This window comes from Macaca thibetana, chromosome 20 (genome assembly GCF_024542745.1).
Source record: "Macaca thibetana thibetana isolate TM-01 chromosome 20, ASM2454274v1, whole genome shotgun sequence".
In the NCBI taxonomy this organism is placed as follows: Eukaryota; Metazoa; Chordata; class Mammalia; order Primates; family Cercopithecidae; genus Macaca; species Macaca thibetana.
In genome coordinates this window covers 68742625-68767614 of record NC_065597.1, presented here as the reverse complement: position 1 = coordinate 68767614, position 24990 = coordinate 68742625, and the positions used below count along the sequence as shown (strand labels likewise).

General features: G+C 41.0%; 1 protein-coding gene and 1 non-coding gene across 8 annotated transcripts in view; both read left to right on the top strand.

Moving 5' to 3' along the window:
• The window catches only part of RBFOX1 (RNA binding fox-1 homolog 1), a 2487135-nt gene that overhangs the window by 1650740 nt on the left and 811405 nt on the right, over nucleotides 1-24990 (top strand). The gene's annotated exons all lie outside the window — the stretch shown is intronic.
• On the top strand, nucleotides 707-813 carry LOC126945183 (U6 spliceosomal RNA). The gene has a single exon (XR_007722349.1). It is a non-coding gene; the product is annotated as a U6 spliceosomal RNA (small nuclear RNA).

The window sequence follows — 24990 nt, the reverse complement described above, 5'->3', positions numbered from 1 at the left end:
GAGTAGAGATTTTTGCCTCCTTTTTCATTTATGTAAATAAACGTATGAAATGGATGTTTAATTTATGCATTAGTTATCTTGGTCCCAAAGCATAACTCTTTTAACACCTTGAGCTTCCTTATGTTGGAGGGAGAAAAAGAGTGTAAAATCATTAGAGACATGATTATGCTTTAATTTAGGTCTTTTAGTTATGTAAGCAGAATGCAATTAAACAAGAAGTGCTCACTATGACTACATATTTCAAATAGGCTTTCAATTTTTCAGTTTTATGTGTGTCTTCTGCAATTGCATGAAGCTTCCTCAAGGCTATGACAGTGAATTATAGCTGTGTTCTTGTAATTATTTTCAGCTTAAAAAAAAAGAAAAACTTTCCTGCATAAACTATTGAGTTAAACACATTACACATCTAGTTTTTATTGGGATTCTGTGAGATTTTACACGAGCCGTGAGATTCTCTCCATTCATAGGTTTAGGAGGAAAATGTGAGAATTTATGGTGTAATCATTGTCACTGTCACTATCACACTCTCATTGTCGTCATCACCATGAAAATCAGATGCACGAGTGTTTTCTTGCTTAATTATTGGAGCAACTCTGTGAGCTTTGTTGTTGCCATTTTCCAGATGAGGAAACCGAGGCTTTGAAACATTAAGGAACTTGCATAAAGTCAGACAGCTAGGAAGCATAGTATCTGAAATAGGAAACCATTGCTCACTTCAACGGCACATCCACTAAAGTTGGAATGATACAGAGAAGATTAGCACGACCCCTGTGCAACAATGACATGGGAACTTGTGAAGCATTTCGTCTTTTTACTAAAAGTAGAAATACTAGTCGATCCAGTATCTACCAAGAGGAAAAGAAGTCATTATATGAAAAAGACACTTGCACACGAGTGTTTATAGCAGCACAGTTCACAATTTCAAAAATATGGAACCAGCCCAAATGCCCATCAGTGAACAAGTGGATAAAGGAAATATAGTGTGTGTATATACACACACACCCTACTCAGCCATAAAAAGGAATTAAATAGGTCAGGCACAGTGGCTCACACCTGTAATCCCAGCACTTTGGGAGGCTGAGGTGGGTGAATCGCCTGAGGTCAGGAGTTTTGAGACCACCCTGGCCAACATGATGAAAGTGCATCTCCACTAAAAATACAAAATTAGCCAGGCATGGTGGCAGGTGCCTGTAGTCCAGCTACTCAGGAGGCCGAGGCAGGAGAATTGCTTGAACCTAGGAGGTGGAGGTTGCAGTGAGCCATGATCAGACCACTGCACTCCAGCCTGGGCGACAGAGCAAGACTCCATCAAGAATGGCATTTGCAACAACCTGGATGAAGTGGAAGGCCGTTATTCTAAGTGAAGTAACTCAGGAATGGAAAACCAAGCATCTCATAGCTTAGCTGGTTTTCCATTCCTGAGTTACTTGACATTGTATTAATATACTAACATATCCTCACTTATAAGTGGGAGCTAAGCTATGAGGACACAAAGGCATGAGAATGACATAATGGACTCTGGGGATTTGAGGGGAACGGTGGGAGGTGGGGGATAAAAGACTACATACTGTTTGAGTGATGGGGGCACGGAAATCTCAGAAATCACACCCTAATGAACTTAGCCATGTAAAGAACACTACCTGTTTTCCCCAAACTATTGAAATAATAATAAAAGAAAAACATTGTTTTGAAATAAAATAAGAAACCAAGAAGCCTGGCTTCATAGCCCATGCCACTCATCTTAAAAACGATTCCAAGTTGGGCAGAAAACAGGGAAGAAGCTGTGAGTGGGAACAAGTGTGGTCAAGGAAAGGGGGAAAAATGTAAAGACTGAAAATGTAGGTTGTAATCTTATCTGTTGACTGTGTTACCCTAAGTTGCTTATGCCATTTAATCATATAACACCTACAATGCTTTTGCACATAATCATCTTTGTAGTTATTACAGTGCTACTGTTGATGATGATGATATTATTACTACTGTAATTCAGGAAATTTTAGTATCTCTGAACAGTTTTAGGTTGTCTAAACAATACAACTCATTATGGTGGGGGTGAGTTCTTTAGAGAAATATTTGTGTTTTATTCTGTCCTTGATACACAGCTTTGACCTCTCCTGTCTGACGTGACCCACGTCTCTCCAGTTGGTGGTGGTTTTTGAGGGTTCAGTTATAATGTGAGGCTTCTTTCCGTGACTCACACAAAATTGGCTGTGAGTCTTTGAATTTTTTGACTCACCATTAACTGCAGTATACATCAATTCAGTGCTCCGGCAAAGACTACAAATTATGTTTATGTCTGAAGCAAGGCCGTGGTTAAGGAAAATAGTAGACGTGTTAAGGCCTTGTTTATTTCAGCAGAGAAGTTTAGAGTTGAACCACATCTGGATAAAAATAATTTTAACATAGGAGAAGTTATATTTTCCTGATACTGTAATCTCCTTTTCTCTGGTAGCCTAAATGAGGCAACACTACAGCTGGGCATGGTGGCCCATGCTTGTAACAGCAGCACTTAGGGAAGCCATGGCAGCAGGATCATTTGAGGCCAGGAGTTCAAGACCAGCCTGGGGAACATGGTGAAACCCCATCTCTAGAAAAAAATACAAAAAATTAGCCGGTCATGGTAGTGCATGGCTGGAGTCCAGGCTACTTAAAGGGCTGAGGTGGGAGGATCACTTGAGTCCAGGAGGTGGAGGTTGCAGTGAGCTGTGATCATGTCACTACACTTCAGCCTGGGCAACAGAGTGAGCCCTGCCCTCCAAAATGATAATTAAACAACCACAACAAAAAAGCAGGCATAGTAACACACATCTATAGTCCTAGTATCTCAGGGAGCTGAGGCAGGAGGATCACTTGATCCAGAAGAAAGCCTGGAGATTGAGGCTGCAGTGAGCCATGATTGCGCCATTGCACTCCAGCCTGGGCAACAGAGGGAGAAAGACCCTCTATCAAAAACAACAACAACAACAACAACAACAACAAACAAAAAACCAAGCAAAACAAAAAGAATCAGCAACAAAATCCATCTTGGATTCCTTACATCCAGTCTTTCTATTCTTGGGAATTGTCCTAGAATCATCCAACTGCTTCCTGGTCACCATATTCAGTGGATAATGAATGACTTGTGGACTATTCCACCATCAAAGAAAAATAATATTGATACCATCCAACCCCTGAAATGAGCCTGTATTCTGTGCAAAGTTAATTAGCTGAAACAAAGTCCCTCTTCAAAAATGAAGTGATATCAAAAATCACCACCTTGGTTTTTGTCACTATTTTATCTTCATCACATACCACAGTACCTAGCACATAGTAGGCACTTAATAAATACTTGTTTGCAAAAAATTAAGTCGCTTCTATAAAAATTAATAGACTGAGAAGCCTTGGACTTTATGATGCACCATACTAGAAGTCTTGCATTTATTTATTTATTTATTTTCGGAGTACATTTCACAGCTAGGGTTCTATTTCTTAATCTTGACTGGAACCAAGGAAGTTGTTATCTGCCATCTGATCAAGAAAGAACCCATAGTCCCTGCATGGTAATTGGTGCGCTTTTTCTTATTTATATTTGCATTACAAGAAAACATGAAATAACTGTATCTCCTAAAACTGACCGAAAGATGGATTTCAGATGTGAGGTATGGCATTGGGATTGGCATTCATTATAGTGTAGATGCAAAAGTGCTTTTAGCCCACCAAGTACTGGGTACACTATTCTAACCTTTTTTCAAGTTTCTGAAATATTTATGGAAGAATAATTTGTAGAATAATGAATATAGTTTTCCAGTGGAGCAACAAATGCACACTATATTTCTGCTGTTGTTTCTTATTAAATATTCATATGTATATTTTGTGTTTGCTTCATAACTGGCCATTTACTGGTGCTTAACAAACATAGACAGTCCTGCTGAAGAAAAATAACACCAAACAACAGTCAACAAAAAAAGCAGATGAATGAAAAAAAAGATATCTTATTTCTGCAGTGGTTACATTTAAAAAGTGCATTTAACATTTTTAATACAGTCCATATTTCAAAAATCGCACATGTTGACATGTCCTAGAGAAAGATGGATGGGTTGACTTGGAGGTATGCCTCTATCTAGTTTTATGTGTGCATCTGGCAGAGCTAATCTTTACTTCCCTTTAGCAGAACACAAAAATGTAATTCTCTAGTAACTGACATAACTACATCAGCTTCCAATATGGACTGCATTATTAAATCACAAAGACAGACAAAACCAGAGTAGTGGGGAAGCTTGACTTCTACTTGATATCAGACCATAAAATGCGTACTTACTGCGACCACACAGAAAAAGAGCATTGACTCTCAGGGCTTGGAATTTGGAACAACTTCTGAATTCATAGTCACAGAGTCTTGTGTGTGTGTAACAATATCCGTGTCTTTGCAGTTTTGCATACTGTTTTAGAGTTCACAACACATTTTTATGGAGAAGCCCACAGTGATATAGTCAGAACAAGCAGTGAAACAGTAGAGGCCCAGAGAAGTTTCCAATATGGTAAGAATTATTTATACAGTACTTTTAAATTGTATAAATTGCTTTAACACACAGAGTTACATTTTCCTTGTGTAACTAGGAGAATAATTCATCTAACGGTCTTCTTCCTATACCCAAAATACCCATTCAAAGTGAATAGGGAAGGGATTGCCTCCAGACAAAGAACTTAGGTTTTTGCAAATGGTAGTTACAAAATGTACACAGTCTTGGATTGGCAAAAAGTAGGGGATAAGTGCTTCAGAGAGCCGAGTCATGCCGCTTAAGCATATAGGAGGAATTTGAGGATGTTGTGGCTTCTAAGAGGGATGGAGCTGTGAAAGACACATGAGGGTAGGAAAGAGAGAAGAGAGACTGGGTGAGATATATGGTGGCCTGTATGCAAGGACTTCTAAGAGAAGTGATAGCTAATACTTATGTTGCTACAATGTAAATCTTTCAACTTCCCCAAGCAATATATTGTATGGTCACCATGCAGGCTCATCAACAAGGATTCTGTCTGTTTCCTGCTGGGCACTGCTTGAACTTCTTGTGATCTGAGTGGGGCCATGAGACTAGTTCTGGCCAATGAACTATAAATGAAAGTGACAGATGCTGGAACGTTTTATTGCTGATGCGAGAGTTTCTAGAAATTTCTTATCTCTCTGACATGGTGGCTAGAAATATTTGAGATGATGGCTTTTCCTTCATCCTAGATTGCTGAGAGTCTTTGAGAAGCAACACCACCCTGCTCATTCCACCAAATTCATGATAGACAGGTGATATGAGCAAGAAATAAACTGTTGTTATTCCTGAACCTTTTAGGTTTGCAGTCGTTTGTTGCCACAGCATGACCTGGTGTATCCTGACTGACACATGCAATGTCCTCATGTGAACATTTTGTTTGTGTGTTTGTTGTCAAGGAAAGTCACTGTGCTTCGTGTTAGCGTCAGTTTAATTCAAAGGTAACTCAACAGCAAGAAACAGAGAACGTAACAGAAACTCAACAAGGGCAAGAAATGGAAACCTGATATATCCCGTGAGAGTGTAAGGACCCTGACAGTCTGCACAAATTTTATAAAGTGCCTTGGGCTTTTCACAAACTGTAGAAGGGGTTTCTGGAAAAACCTATTTGAAGTTTTAAGAATCAGAGAGAAATTAACAGCTGTCTTTGATAGTTCTCCCAGTACCCTCTTCAAGTTAAAGAGAAGGGTAGAATTTTTTTTTTCCTGTGTTACAGGAGGAAACTAAAACTCAGATAAATAAATATATACAAATGCTAATAAACAAAGCCCAGATTCCTGAACCATTTGATCACAAGTGTAGTAGTGTTTCAGTCCACTCTTTTAAGACGTTTTCAGAAAGCCAGTGAACTAATAGCTTGAATATATTACAGTTTGACCTTCATTTCAGCAGAACAGACAAATCATTGACAAAATGGCTGCAAGAATACCAGCCCTTTTAATAAGTTTTCCAGCAATATGATATTTTTGTTATTATTCAATGAATTGATTTTTGCCGAATTGGCTTTCAGTGAATTTATTTATCAGTCTGTTTTCTGAAGGGCAGCTCAACACTGGATGCAGTAAATTTTATTTGCTATAATTAACTTTAGACACTCTATCCTGTCTTTCCTAACCTCATCTCTCTTTCTGCCCTGTTTATATTTATTGGATGCTCTGGTATATAAGTATTAGAAGTTTCCCTTTACTTTTAAAACTGTTCTTTCATCCTTGTGTATATCATTAACTGATGACCCCATCATGACCTTAATTGCAATTTACATACTTCTTTGCTACAGAGTTACAGAGAGGTTAATTAGATTATTCACTATACAGGTAGATTCACCATAAGTTTCCATTGTCATTTTTAAAGCCAGTATCATCCACTAAACATCAATATGTCAGGAGATGTTTTGGGAGCTTCAAGTAAGGTCCAATTGTGTTATTCTAGTTAACTATGTTGTACATCTCTGTTTAATCATAATATTTTTTCCTGTGGAAGTAAATTCTACCTCTGAATCCTACTTAACAGTGTTCCTGGCCGTTACTAACCCTTCCTCTGATTTGACTTTGGAATGGAAGCATTTTTACCCTCCCTGTTCTGTTTATGGTGCTAAATTTACAAAGAGGTTTGAGACATTTTGAATTATCTTGTAAATGTGCAATCTTGCCTCACAGTTAAATCTGGTAATTTCTTTTAAAATATTATTTAAATTTTCATTGCATCATTTCTTTTATCTGCTCAGTGACCTTTCTACTTCTTTGTTAATCTTCCAAAATAGTCTTAATCTTTCATACTCGAAGTGCCTCTGTTTCCTCCATCTATGCAACTAAATTTTCCTCCAGATTCAACTCCTTTCTCCTCCAGGATCTTCCTGGTAGTCCCCTGACCTTTCAAGTTATTTCTTGTCAGTGGTTGGTGTTAGATGCACAGCTAATCATGGGATATTTCACCGAAATCTGCGTCCTCTTTTAGGGCCTAAAAGAGAGCAAGATTTCCCACCTGGGGTAGCAATATGACAAGAAGGGTAAGAGCAGAGTTAACGTTGGGAAACAAATGAGACCTAAGGTTGGGTGGGTAGATGAGGCAGGCAGAGAGACAGCCTCTGTTGTTCCTGACCACTGCCTTGGTTTTCAGTAATATCCTTTCCTCTCCAATCACTGCAACCCACTGCCCTGCTGCAGGAATGAACATGTGACCCAGGTCCAGCCAATCAGGGTTTGCTCTTCTCCTGTGTTGGTCATTGGTCCAGGGTGGACAAATGATGCAAAAGCTGGGCCAGGCAGAGAGATTTCCGGGAACCTTGCTAGTCAGGTTAGACAGCTTCAGAAATGTGAATTCAGAGGAGGCCTGAAGCTGTTTTTCTTTCTGGACTGTGTGAAATGTGAACTGGAAGAGGCAGGGTGGGGAAGAAATCGACCCAAATAAAATTAGCGGTAAAGAAATCTAAATAAAAGGAGCCCTGAGCTGTATGATGTTCCAGAGTCAGTTTGATTTCTTAGATGATGATTATATTATGATTGTATTTGATTGCATTGTATTGTAATAATTATATTTTTATTATAGTATTTCTTGTATTATTGAATAAATCAATATATAAATGTGTTGGACTTGCTGGACAGCAAACTATACACATTTTATGTGGTTGACAGAAATAAGCTACTTGAAGCTGTTCAACAGAGTGACAAAAAGATGTAAATGCTACATTAGGAGATTCAGTCTAATAACAGTTATTCAAGATGAATACACCAGTGAGAGCCTAGGCAGGGCTGAAAAATACATGGCCCATACCCTCCACCTTCCCCTCCTGTGCCTATGGCAGACATTGCTAATCAATCATGGCACTGTTACCCACTGAGTGTGAGCTGGCCTTGCCATCCTTCTCAATGCAATGCTCCAGGCAGTGACTATAGATGATCAGAGCTGGCACACAAAATGAAACCCATTTGCTTTCACAAGCTCACAGGCAAGGTTAGCCAGGAGTCTAAGCATTAATTAGATATAAGATTCTCAAGATTGGACCTAGGTAGGGAGAGAGCAAAGGAAGGGATAAGACGTAACATTGACAATATTAGTTTGCTTGGACTGCCATAACACAGTGCCACAGGTTGGGTGGCTTAAACCAGAGTTACTCTCACAGTTCTGCAGACTGAATGTCCAGAGTTAAGGTGTTGGCAAGATTAGTTCCTTCTGAGGCCTGTGAGCAAAGGGTCCGCCACAGGCCTATCCCTGGCTTGCAGAGGGCCATCTACATAGAGAGCCTGTGCATCTTTACATCATCTTCCCTCTATGCATGTCTGTGTCCAAACATGCGTACTTCTCTTCTTGTAAACACTCCAGTCATACTGGCTTATGGTCCACTCTGAGGACCTCACTTTAACTTGATTCCCTCTCTAAAGATTCCATCTCCAAATAAAGTCACATTGTGAGACACTGAAGGTTAACACTTCAACATAGGAATTTAGGGGGATGATTTAACACATCATACTGGGTGCTTACCATGAGCCAGGCATGAGCTTATATACCATTATTCACTGGAGCCTCAACACAACCTACATAGTAGGTACTTTTATTCTCCCTATTTTACAGAGGAGGAAACTGAGGCTGAAAAATCTTAAGAGCTGTAGTGGAAGTTACACAGCTGGAGTTGCTGTATAACAGGATTCAGATACAGGCTCCTACTGGCTAATTGACATAGTATTAAAAGAAGGGAACTTGGTTATGTATTAGACATAAAGGAGAAATTAAAAAAAAAAAATTAAAATCACCAAAGACTCTGGACTTCGTTTCTGGAAAAATGGTGATGTCAGTCTTCCTGTTTAATATTTCAATGGCCCCTATTCCCTGCAGGTTAAGATGTAAATTATTTAGCAGGAAAATCAAGGCTGCTGATGGTCTTCGATGCCTCATTAATTCTGTCTCTAGCTTCTCTCTTCCTGGCCCGTTTGGTCCGGCAACACTGGGCAATTTATTTGCAGTCTCCACTGTGGGGAGAGGGACAGGGAGAAGGCTTGCAGAGGACAGAGGATGATGAGGAGGAACGACCTGTGCACTGGGTCTCATCCTTGTTGTTTGGACTCCTGGCTACTTTCAGCAGTGAGCAGTATAATTGCAGTTTAGTCACCTGACCTCTCTGATTCTCTCTCTTCCCAGCCTGACAAAATGGTGAAACCCCATCTTTACTAAAAATACAAAATTATCTGGGCATGGTGGCACGTGCTTGTCATCCCAGCTACTCTGGAGGGTGAGGCAGGAGAATCACTTGAACCCAGGAGGCGGGAAGGTTGCCGTGAGCTGAGATCACGCCACTGCACTGCAGCCTTGGTGACAGAGTTAAACTCTGTCTGAAAATTAAAAATAAATAAATAAAAAGATCATGTTTGCAGGGTCCTCAGTACAGTGTCTAGCACTTGGCAGGTGCCCATTGGCTGTACACATAGCAACCATTCAGTCCGGGATATTTGGAATCTAACATAGCCAACAGCAGCCAAGGAGACAAGTTCCTTACCAAGCTAGAAACGTAAGACCAGGGTGCACGTGGCATTTCTGGGGGTATCAGTTATCTGTTTCTTTGCACCTTTTCAGAGGCTTTATGTTCACCCCTACGAGTGAACAACGATCTTCCTGCCCTGTTCCTATTTTCCATTATACTTATCAGGAGTTATGAATTGAACCAGGATGTCTTAGGCAGCTTCCCCTCCTGTTTCAGCAATCAATAAATTGCTATTTCTAAAGGTGAGACTGTGAATTCTTAAGGCCAATCTGCAGATATTCTAGATGACCCATATGTCTCCTGACATTGCTGTATTCATAGATGGCTTCTCAAAGAAACCATTATTAATGATGTAATTAGTATGAATGGCTACAGTATATATCAAACACATCATTAAGGCAAAGGTGGGGATGTAGCCATTTATATTAAAGATACATTTTATGTTCTGAACCTAAGCAATAGAAAGAAAGTACTTAGCTTAGAAATCTCGCTTTGCTACACGGTGGGTTTTATTTTTTAAGTTGTCCTAGACCTTCTTTTTGCTTGCTTAATGCTGCTGTCTGTGGGAGTCCCTGGGAATTTGAATGAGTTCATAAGGCAGATTTGTTTGTAAAAGTGTATAATCAAGTAAATCACAGCCTTTAAAAATCACAAATTCAAAATCCAATCAATTTAATTAATGTGTTGGTTCATAGACGTTGTAAAGGGTTTTATTTGATTTCACTAGACGCTTTCTCTTAGACACCCATCTGCAAGCATATTTACTTATAACTTGTTGTGTAAAGGGATCTTCCTATACGGCAGACTGCCATATGTAACTGCTCAGCTTACCTTTAAGAGAAAATATTGAAGTAACACCCTCAAGCTGTTCTAGTCTGAGTTCAGAACTTTTCAAAGCTAGATTTCTATCTTTGTAGTGAGTATTGAAACCTTGCCTCCCACATCCAGGCTGTTCCAATATGAGATAAAATAGTTTCTAAGAATGATAGAGTCCAAAAGTTCTCTACAGTTCTTGTAGATGTTGTGAGCTGAAAACACATGTGTTAGTGAAGAGTTTTTTTTTTTCATCCTTTTCTTTATTATTATCTCTTCCCCCCCCCCCAGGAATTAATGTCCTTCTTCATAGTAGCCAAAATGTTAAATGTTTTTAATAAAAGCTGAGACTTAAGTTAGAGGGGAACAACTTTACCTCAGGTACAAATGACGTTGCTACTTGCCACGTTCCAAAGCATAGAGGAGATGGGGAGATCGTGAAAACTGGGGAGTCACACACAAGGAGGGGGTGTTTTTTCTTCTTCTGACAAACTGATCCTGTTAAGTATCCACTGCAGAGTGGTGGCTGCTGTGTTATGCAAGCACCTGTAATAAGCTGCAGAGGAACAGAGGCGTCTAATGCTGGGCCGAGTTGAGCTACTGCAGACAGAAACTGGTTCCGAGGCCCCTTCTGCTCACAGGGCATGCTTCCTGGCTCATGTGCAATCAGCCATGCTGCAGAGGCCAGGGACCCAGGGAGCGTGGACACACACAATAAGTGTGTGTCCAGCTTTCCAAACTCTGGATACTGCAACCCAACTGCAGCTCTAAGCCTTGCTTAACCGGGGCTGGGGACCTGGCAGCTTCCTCTGAAGTCACTGGACAACAGCTGCTCTGCCCTCAGTCAGTGTAAGCAACCACTTGTCTACAGAAGGAGTAAGGACAGTAAAATCTTTACCTGCAAGGATCAGACTCTATTCTTATTATTAGTGGCTACAAACTGTTAAGCACCCACCATCTGCAAGGAGCTGTATTAATGACATGTTGCATGTACATCATCTCTTACATTATTGTAAGGCCTCAAGTATGTTTTATTATCCCCATTTTGAAGACATTAAAAAATTAAAAAAAAAAAACTAAATTGGCCAGGCATGGCGGCTCACGCCTGTAATTCCAGCACGTGGGGAGGCTGAGGCGACCAATCACTTGAGGCCATGAGTTCCAGACCAGCTTGGGCAATATGGCGAAACCCTGTCTCTACTAAAAATACAAAAATTAGCTAGGTGTCGTGGCGCACACCTGTAGCTACTTGGGAGGTTGAGGCAGGAGAATCTCTTGAACTCAGGAGGTGGAGGTTGAGTGATCCCAGAGTGCTCCACTGCATTCCAGCCTACATGACAGAGCAAGACTCTGTTTCAAAAACAAACAAAATACAAAAAAACCTGCAAATATTAAGTATTAAATGGTAAAACTTGAGACCACAGGCCAGATCTATCTTACTCTAAAACTTTGGTTGTTTCCATTTCAATAATTACTGTCATGTTTTAGAAAAGCAGCAAAACGTTTATTTCACATGAAATCTCCTCCAGAAACTGATATAGAGACAGATCAAATCAGGACTGCTTTGACTGAAACGGAAGAAGGAAAGTCTCAAGGTCCGACTGGACTGCCTCTTCCTTTCCTAATTCCCAGGTAGTAATTCCCAATGACTGAGCCATCACCTCACAAAACTAGAAGTGTGGTTTTTCAGATGTGGTCCCCAGTCCAGCAGCATCAGCATCACCTGAAAACTTGCTGCAGATGCATGTTCTCTATCCTTACTGCAGGCAAACTGAGTCAGAAGCTCTAGGATTGGGGTGTCTCTGAATTAAACAAGCCTTCTGGGGGTTGCTGATGCATGCTCATGAGTCAAAAGCAAGAGCTTCCAAAACCCATTTTAATAACAGCTGAGTTCTACAGTACCTTTTGGTATTCGTAACAATGATTCCTGAAGACTTTCATGACAAGGTCCAGAACGGTGCATTAAATCTGATTATGCACTTTTTTTTTTTTTTTTTGACAGAGTATCACTTTGTCATCCAGGCTGGAGTGCAATGGTGCAATCTTGGCTCACTGCCCCCGCCTGAGTTCAAGTAATTCTCCTGCCTCAGCCTCCTTAGTAGCTGGGATTACAGGCCCCTGACACCACACCCAGCTAATTTTTGTATTTTTAGTAGAGACGGGGTTTCACCAGGTTGGACAGGCTAGTCTCAAACTCGTGACCTCAGGTGATCCACCTGCCTTGGCCTCCCAAAATGCTGGGATTATAGGCATGAGCCACCGCACCCAGCCTTAGTCATGCAAGAAGTGGATCCTATTTACTCAATGCAACATTGGAGCACGAATGTTCACATTATTAACCCAAAAATAAAATAAAATGATTTCTCTTGATTTATTTGCTGTCAAGAATCACAAACCGCATGGACTTGAGAAGAGTGAAAGTTATTAACGAGATTTCATGCATCAAAGATGCTGTTGACTGTCCAGTGAAAGCATTTCTTTGTTTTATTGAGACAGAGTCTCGCTCTGTCACCAGGCTGGAGTGCAGTAGTGCGATCTCAGCTCACTGCAAGCTCTGCCTCCAGGATTCAAGTGATTCTCCTGCCTCAGCCTCCTGAGTAGCTGGGATTACAGGCACCCACCACCACGCTCCCAAAGTGCTGGGATTACTGGCATGAGCCACAGAGCCTGGCCCAGTGAAGCATCTTATGTGTGTGTCACCATTGAAGAAAAAGGTTACTAAATAAATTTTGTCTCACTATTGATTGCAAAAGGCATTCCAGTTTCCAAGATATGAAAATGTGGGCCCAGCGCAGTGGCTCACCCCTGTAATCTCAGCACTTTGGGAGACCAAGGCAGGTGGATCACCTGAGTTCAGGAGTTTGAGACTAGCCTGGTCAACATGGTGAAACCCTGTCTCTACTAAAAATACAAAAAAATTAGCTGGGCGTGGTGGTGCTTACCTGTAATCCTAGCTACTCAGGAAGCTGAGGCATAAGAATCGCTTGAACCCAGGAGGCTGAGGTTGCACCAAACTGAGATTGTGCAAGTGCACTCCAGCCTGGGCAACCAAGTGAGACTCTATCTCAAAAAAACAGAAGAAAAGAATGAAAATGTGAAGAAATGTTTGCTTTAGAATCAGTGAAATATGGTAAAACTGAAATAGATGCTTCTGAAATTTTGTTGCATTAGGTCAGTTAGCCAATGTGGTCAGGTGTCTGCGGAAGCAAAACCGTTTCTTTGTACTCAATTTAAAATAGGACAAAATGAACACAACTGCTCTTGTTCGTGATAATTTTTTACACTTCCTGCTTTGATGACCTTCCGTATACCGATGAGTCTCCATACTATGTCGTGTTGTCCAAGTTGCAGTTTCCGCGCAGCTTCAAAATCATCATGTCCCCTCACCAAAGTCATGGAGTTCTTTTACATTGTTATTGTTGACTCTGCTGTTCTTCTTGTTATTGTTGGTGTACTGGTTTGCACTTCTTCCTCCTCCATCTCTAATTCTAGTACTTGGAAGGAGTCTATAGAGTAGTGATTACCTGTAGTTGGAGAACTGTGTTATCTGCAAAGATGTTTCAAAGTGTGGTGGGATTATAAAGGGCTTTGATGGTGGGACAGGATGGCATTGAATGAAATAAATTGAGAAGTTGGCATTTCTCCCTGGCCTTATGGGTTCATTGTGATTTCAAGAAGTAGAAGAGATAACAGTTGTATCATCTGCGGTCTCCATGAAAACTAATGATCATTTTGTAAACTTTGCATCATCTTTTCTGGCTTTTTCTATTCCTGGAATCATTAATCATGTGTATTAGATGATTTCTCTATATCTGTTTACAGACACAAAAACATACATACTTTTTTTTCCCTTGGGATTCTGCCAGAGGTCTTCAGTAATTAAGTTAGTAATACTAGTTTTAGAAGGGTTTGATTGTTTTTGCTGTTGTTCCATAGTCATCATTTTTTTGTTTGTTTGTTTGTTCGAGACAGAGTCTCACTCTGTCACCCAGGTTGGAGTGCATTGGTACAATCTCGGCTCACTGCAACCTCTGCCTCCCAGGTTCAAGTGATTCTCCAGCCTCAACCTCCCTAGTAGCTGGGATTACAGGCACTTGCTACCACACCCGGCTAATTTTTATATTTTTAGTAGAGATGGGGTTTCGCCATGTTGGCCAGGCTGGTCTCGAACTCCAGACTTCAAGTGATCCGCCCGCCTCGGTCTCCCAAAGTGCTGGGATTACAGGTGTGAGCCACCATGCCTGGCCCATACTCATCATTTTTATCACTGCATCCTATTCTGTTTGGGGATTTTGCTTGGGTGATTGATTTGAGGTGTTTGCTTGTGTGTCTGATTTGGGGATGATGTTCCCAGGTAATTAGTGTAAAATTTTTAATAAGCCTCATAAGCTTTACAATTATTTCCCTGGAGGACAGGTTTTCTTTAGAATTTAAGAGCAGTAGGCAGTAGTGGTCACATTTTGAACATTTTATTTCTTTACCCAAAAAATAATTAACTTTTGTGAAACCAATAAAAAGACATCAAAAGAACATGAGGGACGACAATGCTTTATGGGTTTGTGTTTCTGACAGCCCACTCTTCAAAGTAGTTACCCAGTTGGCAATATACAATGAAGAACTGAAGCTGTTTGAAAACTTTTTCATTTTTCTGTGAAAATCCAAACTAGGAGGAGAAGGAGCTTACTGATGTCAACATTTAGAAAGCAATGTTCTCTTTATATAGTCACTTAGTGTCTTGGGTTTCATTTTCGGTTCAGGGGGAAATTAAATTCCCCTGCAATTGCGCTCTTGTCTACCCAGAAATTTTATCTCCACATTGTTTTTATTTGCTATTTGTCCTCTGGGTAAAATACTGTGTCCATAGGGTTGGAAGTGCATTTTAGAGGTCTTTTGGTTCATCAGGCTCTTCCTTGCAAGTCGGTATTTAAATTATTTCTGACCTAGATGTCTCCTGTATTCTAAGATCCTAGGAAAAAGCAGGGGGAAGGGAGACCATTGTGAGGACACAGCAGCTTTACTTTGTGAGCTCATGCCTTGGTTAAAAGATTAACCAAATAATTTTATTTTTATGATTTTCTTACAAAGTAAGTATCTGTATATGTATATTTGTAGATATATTTATGGGGTACATGTGATACGTTGATATAAGCATACAGTGGGATCACATCAGGGTAACTGGAGTATCCATTGTCTTAGGCATTTATCATTTCTTTGTGTTAGAAACAATCTCATTCCAGTATTTTAGTTATTTTGAAATACACAGTTAATGACTGTGAACTATAGTCACCCTATTGTGTTACTGAACATTAGATCTTACTGCTTCTGTGTTTTTATACCCTTTATTCATCCCTCTTTATCCCCACCTCCCCACAAAAGAATCATTTTAGCATCGGAATTCATTCTCCTGCCAAGCACATAGAAGTGTTTAATCACTTGCTTACTGTAGGTATGGGCACACACAACTTTTCTATTTTTTTTTTTTTTTTTTTTTTTTGAGACGGAGTCTCGCTCTGTCGTCCAGGCTGGAGTGCAGTGGCACGATCTCTGCTCACTGCAAGCTCCGCCTCCTGGGTTCACGCCATTCTCCTGCCTCAGCCTCCCTAGCAGCTGGGACTCCAGGCACCTGCCACCACGCCTGGCTAATTTTTTGTATTTTTAGTAGAGACGGGGTTTCACTGTGTTAGCCAGGATGGTCTCAATCCAACTTTTCCATTTTTTAAGCCTGTCCTTCCACTTGGATTGCAAATAAGTCTTCAGAGAATTGTATGTATTCTCAAATTTGATTGTATTTTTTCCCTTATAGAGGCAGTTTGATTAGAGGGATATCACAGTGGACAAGAATTCCGAAAAACCTGACTTCAAATCTCCATTCTATTACTATAATATTCAGTAGGTCCTGTTGTTACTGAAAATATTGACTCCTCTGTGAACCACCTCTGTCTTTGAGCCTTTCCATGAAAGTGAGTCTATTCTCCCACCCCATTCTTGTCCCCGTTAGCCCCATGGCGTGCTTTGACCAATGAACTGTGAGCCTAAGTGATGGATGTCACTTTCAAGTGGAAAATTTACGAGTGTGCATGTGCCTCATTTAGATCTCTTTTCCCTCAGCGGTAAGGCCAGTGATATCTTAGATACGACGGTTCTGTCAACTTGGAGTTCCAGAGAGAAGAGAACGTGGAACAGATAACTTTGAGAAATGGGCTTTTAGCAAATGGGAAAATACGCATGTATTTTGAGCTGTGTGTTGGGGTCTTCATGACTGCAATGTTGCTTACCGTGTCTTGAATGATGATGGTTAGTATTTGCTACATTTACATGTCCAGTGTCCGACTACTTTGTGGAGGAAGGGAAGAGTGCCAATCCATATCTGTAAGCCCATCCTCAGTCCACCAGCTCCCACCATGTAGTCCAGCACCTAATGGTTGTTTAATAAATTCTCAGTGAGCTGTATTGAAATTGTTTTGTGTAATCTTGGAATAGCCCCTTCAGTGGTCAAAACCAGCATTTTTCCAAAGGATGGGTGAGATTTTATGAGATTTTAGGAGTTCTCTAAGTTTCTTTTAGGTGGTCCACAGACACAGCAGGAAACAAGATCGAATCATCTAGGGTAGAAGTATTTCCTTTTTGAGTTTTCTTTTAACACATTGTGTAGCATTCAATACCAACAAAATTTCTCATAGCCACATATTGTAGTGGATACCTGTAATAACTAGAATTCCAGGAGACCACTGTGTTTATATTTGCACCATTGCTTACCATTTATGGTTAATAATAGTAGTGTCTCATTTATACCAGAAGTTGATTTTATAGATTTTCTTTTAAAATAAGTTGTGTTTAGCGAAGAGTACGATAAAGGAAAACAAATAATATAGGTGGCAAGGTGAAAATGTCAAAACCTGAAGGTATGGCAAATGATTGAAGTTTGCAGAAACACTACTGCGAGCCTTGTGGTACCCTAAAATACTGTTATGAAAACCTAAGGAATCCGAGCACGATGGCTCACACCTGTAATCCTGGCAATTTGGGAGGCCGAGGCTGGTGGATTGCTTGAGGTCAGGAGTTCAAGACCAGCCTTTCACAAGGTGAAACCCCATCTCTACTAAAAATACAAAAATTAGCCCAGCATGGTGGTGGGTGCCTGTAGTCCCAGCTACTTGGAAGGCTGAGGCAGGAGAATCGCTTGAACCCAGATGGCGAAGGTTTCAGTGAGCTGAGATTGCACCACTGCACTCCAACCTGGGCAACATAGCGAGACTCCATCTCAAAAAACAAAAACAACAGAAACAACAACAACAAAAAAACCCAAACCCAAAGAATGTTTGAATGGGTTTGTGAGGATGGTAAAGTGATAGAATAGATTTAAGGAATCATTGCTTTGGTCCTTGTTTACTGTTCGGTGTTTGTAACAGTCTTTCCTTCCTATCTAGGGATTTCTCTCCATCTTGTCTGTCCCTGATTTGCTGAGATTTCCATATGAATAGCGTATTCCAAGTGGAGAAGGAGAGTGCCTATATTCACTGTCACCTTCTTTTTTTTTTTGAGACAGAGTCTTGCTTTGTTGCCCAGGCTAGAGTGCAGTGGCCGGATCTCGGCTCACTGCAAGCTCCGCCTCCCGGATTCACGCCATTCTCCTGCCTCAGCCTCCCGAGTAGCTGGGACTACAGGCACCTGTCACCACGCCCGGCTAATTTTTTGTATTTTTAGTAGAGACCGTGTTAGCCAGGATGGTCTTGATCTCCTGACCTTGTGATCTGCCCACCGTGGCCTCTCAAAGTGCTGGGATTACAGGTATGAGCCACCGTGCCCAGCCTGATTTAAGTTTTTTTAACCTACGGATCCACTGTCTGTTCTGTGTGAGAAGTAACTGGAACCTTTTGTGTGGGTGAAAAGAACACTTAGCAGACTCAGTAGAGCTCTAAATAGAAGGGATGAAGTCAAGGGTATGAAGTGAGCATCAAGTGAGAAACTTGAACAGACTCTTGCTTGCTTGTGACTAGAAGTGCTTCCTAGAATTTGTCTGGACTCACCTGGTTCTTTGTGTCTCGGACCCTTAAACTGTGAACTTTTTGAGGACAGCTGTTGCATCTGGTTCCCCTTTGTGTTCCCCGTCCCTTGACAATTGTTTGTTGACACCAGGAGTAGTTCCAACATCCATTCATTCATTAGTGACTCTGAATGAAAGTATACTCATGTGTTCCATTTCAGGTGCCAATGCATCCATTTTTATTATTAATAGTGGCTACAATAATATTTGTAGCAGCTACAAATTATAGAATATAAATCAGGAATCCTGCTAGCGCTTGTGTGTAAGAACAACTGCTTGCAGCAGCTTAGCAAGATGGCAATATTATCTCTAATGAGGAAAATGAAACTTAGAATAGTTAATCTACTTGCCCATCGACATAAGATACAGGCACAAAATATAGGTCTATCCAGTTCTGAAAACGCAGAAACCCATTTGCCTTTTCTACCTAATACTACCTTGTTGATGAAGACACACACACACACATATACACACACGCTCTCTCTCTCTCTCTCTCTCTCTCTCTCACACACACACACACACACACACACACAGAGATCAGCTACATAAACTTCCCAGTCCTGCCTTATTTATTAGTCTGCGATGGTTAATTTTTTCCAGTGCTCCAGGCAATTGTTCCTCAGCACCATTGTTCCAAATCACTGAAGCTGGCAGCCTTCCTTTCCTTCCTTAATCTCTGCAAGTTTTAACAAATTGTTAATGCAATGTTTTCCTTGAACGTACTTAACATTTACTTTTATTCATCTGAACATGAAAGGCAGCACTCCATGAAGGTGCAATCTGTCTTCAGTCTAACGTCTCAGCAAATTCCTGCTGCCCAAAATAGAGCAAAGGTTGAGCCAGCCCAGTGTAGGGTTGGCGTGTGATACCGTTATAGCTACTTAGTGGACAGCAAGGCCAGCACTGCTTTTAAAACAACCCCCACTCATTCTTGTCTTCCCTTTCTTTCCAGTAAGTCAATTTTCTGAGTAGGAGCTGTGGCTGGTTGTATTAACCATTTGCATTTTGATCCAGTTTACTGATGCACTGAAAAAAAGAACCTCTTCTGTGTTGCTTACTTAGAATTTTCTGTTGTATTCGTGTGAAATTGCCAGGTGGACAACATAGGTCACATTTCTTAGTTTCCTTTAAAGCACATTAACTCTTACCCAAGTCTCCAAACCCGCTGGTTGGTGATTGGAGACCCTCTTTGCACCCCTTCCCTGGGCAATTTTATACAAAGTTAATGGCCTTTGGCCAAGCAGAGCTGCCCCGGAGCTCCTTCAGTTCTTAATGTTTTTGACAGTAACACTTTGTAAGGAATGCATTTTAGACAAGGCTCTTTGACTGTAAGGTACTGGATCTCTCTAAAAATAACTCACTTGAAAAGGGGGTTATTTTAAGGAGACTTGGAAAATATCTTACAATATCCAAAGACTGAGGCCAGGCACGTTGGCTCACGTCTATAATCCCAGCACTTTGGGAGGCCACGGTGGGTGGATCACTTTAAGGTCAGACATTCGAAACCAGCCTGGCCAACATGGTGAAACCCTGACTCTACTAAAAATACAAAACTTAGCTGGGCATGGTGGCACACACCTGGAATCTGAGCTACTCAGGAGCCTGAGGCAGAAGGATCACTTGAACCTGGGAAATGGAGGTTGCGGTGAGCCAAGATTGCACCAGTGCACTCCAGCCTGGGCAACAGAGCAAGACTCTCTCAAAACAAACAAACAAAGAAAAAAGACTCAGAGTGAAGTACAGTGCTCTTTCTACAGATTGGTTAGGAAGCAGAAGTGTCAGACATGCATATTCTCAAAGCCTCTCTGCCTCTGTCTCTCTCTCTCTTCTGCTTCAGGGTCTTTTGTGCCCCCCTCACCTGTCTGATTTCTGTCTCTGCTCATTTCTCACCACTCACCCCCTCTTTGTTCCTCAGCCGTTCTTCCGTGTGTGACACTGGCTCCTGCTTTTGCCCTGATCTACTTTTACTTTTAACAGCAGAAACTACAATTACTTTTCATTGCAAACACTGCAGTTACCTTTGTACCGACTGAATACATGATCTTTCTCTTCAGAACTTGTGAAAGACTGCCCACCTCACCCGGCCCTCCTAGGTTCCATTCTCAGGAGCTCACTGTCTGCAGAATGAATTGACATCGAATCATCTCTATCACCCCATTTTGCAGGCAGTGGGGTGAGTTTACAGGAAATGGACAAGCTCACAGGGAAGCAACGACTGTGGAGGGAACACGGCTTCTCCCAGAAGAACACCTTGAGAAGTTTGGTTTCTTGTGTTAAATTATTGGGTGTCGGGAAAGAAGGCCCCTAGAGATGAAATTCACATAGGTCATCTAAAAATATACGATCAAGTCACAAACGCACAAGATAAAAAGAAGCCTTTCTTTATCCCTTTACAGAAACTACCTGATTCATCAAAAGATCTTTCTTTTAAACCTGAACTCTAGTAGCTGTGCGATAGAGAGGCCCCTTGTCAGTATCGAGAGCCGGGGATCTATGCTGAGCTCCGAAAGCGGAGTTCTGCAACAAACTGAGTCCATGAGCCCTAAAGTGAATTTAGACCACAAAGAATCTCCTCTCCTGTTTTTATATAAGGAGAAAAGGAGAACAACAGGCCTGTTCCTCCAACAGAGCATTGACCAGAGAAGCCCAGAAGTGCACTTTATCAATGTGGAAACTAAAATATTTTTTCAGTCTAATTTCTGATGAATTTTCATTTGCCTTTATCATGAAGACCAAAACGTATGTATCATCTGTTGAGAAGTATTCTTTCAAGGTTTCTAAAAATTATAATCAGTAATACAAATATGCTTAATACTTCAGGGCCAGTGGAATGAATTGTTTGGGGAATAGTTTAGGGAGTCTGATAGGGTCACCTGTCACACATAGAGGGAGCAAACTGACCTGGAGAATGAACATAGAGAGAACATGGTAATTAACTAAGTGCTGTGATGTCTCCTAATATTCAAAAGACAGCTCTTTATATGGGTTTTCTTCCCTTGCATAATACTGGATCAATAGATAGATACTGGATAGATCAGTCGATAGGTGAACAGATGCAAACATACACAGATGATGGATAGAGATAGAATGATCAATAATTGCTACCTGTCTTGTCTATCTGTCTGTCCTCCTTTTTCTTCAAAGTAACCTTCCCATCCATCACTTCTGCATTTTCTGTCACAGACAGCGTTGGTGATTTCAACACAATTTCATAATATGTCTCTGTTTCCAAGGGGTGGTCTGATGTTTATTTGAAATCCCCCAGATAGTTCTGTCTTCTGCATGACTTTGACAGTCAGCCTCATGGATGGGTGAAACGAAGCTTTCTCTTTTGTTCCATTCAGCCCCAGTGGCAGCTCTTCTCCAATTCTGTGAGAGCTTCTTCCTGAATTTGTGCCTTTGTTGTCTCTTGGTTGGAGTCCTGGGAATCTGTCTCATGTTTCTGTTCATACCCTCTCTCCATCGCAACTAGAGGTACTCCCAAAGTGTACACCCAAAACAAGAAGTATTTCTGAAAACACTTGCCCCATTTGGGGTTCTCAGGGCAATTTCATGACAGTTTTAAACTGACATTTTCTCTCACTTTATAACAGCAGGCTAGAGAAAAGTAAATAAGAAACTGATAGCCTTGACCTCACTAAAACATTTATGAATTAAAATTTCGTAAAAAAGTTACCAGCAGATTGTATCTGTTCATTTTTTTCCAGTATCTTTAAAAGCCATTTTCCCTGTGTTTGTAATTTTATTTTGTTTATCAGTTTAGGTAGTAGTCCAGAATAAGACATGTCGGGTTTAATTCTCTGCCACAGTTCTCAGATGGATGTTTCATAAGTAGCATGTGGCTTTCTCAGCTAAAATTAAATGTCTCACTGTCTCCAAATGTTTTCCATCTAGAATTTGCAACATACACCCTTCCAGAACTAACAGAGACTCTGAAAATTACCACTAAACAACGTCAGTCTAGTTCATCCTTCTTACCAGCTTAAAATGCTGGCTGTAGATAAATACATCTTAAAAAAATAATCTAATGACTTAACGAAACAGTCTGGTCCTCTTTTCCATAGAAGTTCAGTTCAGAGAAGCAGCAAATCAAAAACGATGATCTATATTAACAAAGTCCTCCAGTTTTATGATGTTCTAGGAATCAAAAAACAAGTTCAAACCTCAGAGACCAACTGTATATCCCCAGTGGTTCCTGATTCCCAGAATCCCCTGGATAGCTCTAAAAAAACCTACGACATTGGTTCCATTCATGATGATTTACTAAATATGGAATGGGACTCGGTGGGTAGGAGAACTAACTGGTTTACCCTGTTCCTCTGCCTCAGCCACTAGTTATTATTTATATATATGCCTATTTCCCTACTGGATAACAAGCTGTTCATTCCTCTCATGATTTCTACAAGGCAGCTACACATGATTGACGAAAGGAAGGATCTATGGTCAGAAAATTTTTAAAAGGAGGAAGTGGAGGAGAAGAAAAAAATGGAGAGTCGTAGATCCTAGAGCTTGCCAATGTTTTGTGGAAAGGAGGCAAAAGTATCTGATAGAAGAAATAAAGGAAGAGTAAAGGATACTCCTGAGATTGCACAAAAGTGGACTACATCTCAACAGTGAGGAATGAGCCCTAAGACAGGTGGAAATCCCAGCTCTGCCACTTCCCAAATGTGAGACTTGGAGCAGTTTGTTTAAACTTCTTGGGATCAGTGTTACCATGTGTGAAACGAAGATCATGAGAGTACTCATCCTCTTATGTCATCTTTTTGTAAAATGTTTTTGTTTTTAATTACAGTAGGTACATAGTAGGTGTATATATTTGTGAGGTACCAAAGATGTTTTAATACAGGCGTGCTGTGTGAAATAATCATATCATGAAGAATGGAGTATCCGTTGGTTTGGGAGGCTGAGGTGGGCAGATCATCTGAGGTCAGGAGTTCAGGGCCAACACGGTGAAACCCCATCTCCATTAAAACTATAAAAATTAGCTGGCATTAGTGGTGGGTGCTTGTAATCCCAGCTACTCAGGAGGCTGAGGCAGGAGAATCACTTGAACCTGGGAGGTGTGAAGGTTACAGTGAGCCAAGATCATGGCACTGCACTGTGCAGTTTGAGACTGTCTCAAAAGAAAAAACTTTATCCTTTTTGTTACTAACAATTCAGGTACACTCTTTTAGTTATTTTTAAATATACAGTTACTACTGACTATAGTCACCCTGTTGTGCAATCAAATAATATGTCTTAGGCTTTTTTTTAAAACTCATCAACCATCCCTACTTTCCCCTCTTCCAGCCTCTGGTAACTGTCCTTCTACTCTGTATGTCCTTGAGTTCAATTGTTTTGACTCTTAGATCCCACAAATATGTGAGAACATATGATGTCTGTCTTTCTGTGCCTGGCTTATTTCACTTAACTTAATGATCTCCAGTTCCATCTTTGCCATTGCAAATGACAGGATCTCATCCTCTCCTGTGTAATCTGGAGACGATATTTCACATGCACTTAGAACAGTACTTGGGTATCATCAACGCCATATAAGTGCTGCTGTGATCATTGTGTTAGAAAAGTGCCTGGTAAATTATGCTCTATCAATGCAAGGTCTGTGGATTGCTCCCAAGACAGTGAAGACCCACAAATGCACATGGGAAGTGGGAGCATTTGAGATCATAGACTCAGGTGAATTTATAGGATAGAAAGCAGATTGCAGGTAATATAAAAATCAGTGGAAGAGTAGTGAGAAATGATTAGGGAATTTAGGTGACTTTAAAAAAAATGCATTTGGTGAAAGAAAGTGAAAAAACTCTGCCACAATTCAGAATGCAGCTGACAGCCCATCTAAGGAAATGTGGCTAATAGCAGCTGCAGCAGCAGCAGGGACACAGCTGTGCAGAGCTCCCTGTGCCCAGCCCTGAGCTCTGCACACCTTCCTGAATGCTGGCAGCACCTGACAAAGGCAGCAATGGGTGGGGCTGTTTCTATTTGACACATAAGAAAATCACTGCTGAAAAGTATCTTGCCCAAGCTGGCACAGCAGCTATAGAGTGGAGATTTAAACCTAGGTTGATTGTTTTCCAAAACCCTACTTTGTAACTTCTAAGATGGAGTAGAAAATATTTGCATTCCCCATCTCTACTAAAAATACAAAAATTAGCCTGTAATCCCAGCTACTCTGGAGGCTGAGGCAGGAGAATCACTTGAACCTGGAGGCAAAGGTTGCAGTAAGCCGAAATCGTGCCATTGCACTCCAGCCTGGGTGACAGAGCAAGACTCCGTCTCAAAAAAAAAAAAAAAAAACTTTTGCATTGACTGGGGCACGTCCCGACACAGACTAAAACATGATGTGGCTTCCCAGCACATTTAAGAAAATGGTCAAGTCCAGAAGTCCAGGCCAGGCGTAGTGGCTCACACCTGTAATCCCAACACTTAGGGAGCCCGAGGCAGGTAGATCACTTGAGGTCAGGAGGTTGTGACCAGCCTGGCCAATGTGGTGAAATCCCAGCTCTATTAAAATAAAAAAAAAAAATTAGCTGGGCTTGGTGGCGCATGCCTGTAATCCCAGCTACTCGGGAGCCTGAGACAGGACAGTTGCTTGAACCCCGGAGGCAGAGGTTGCGGTGAACTGAGATCACGCCACTGAACTCCAGCCT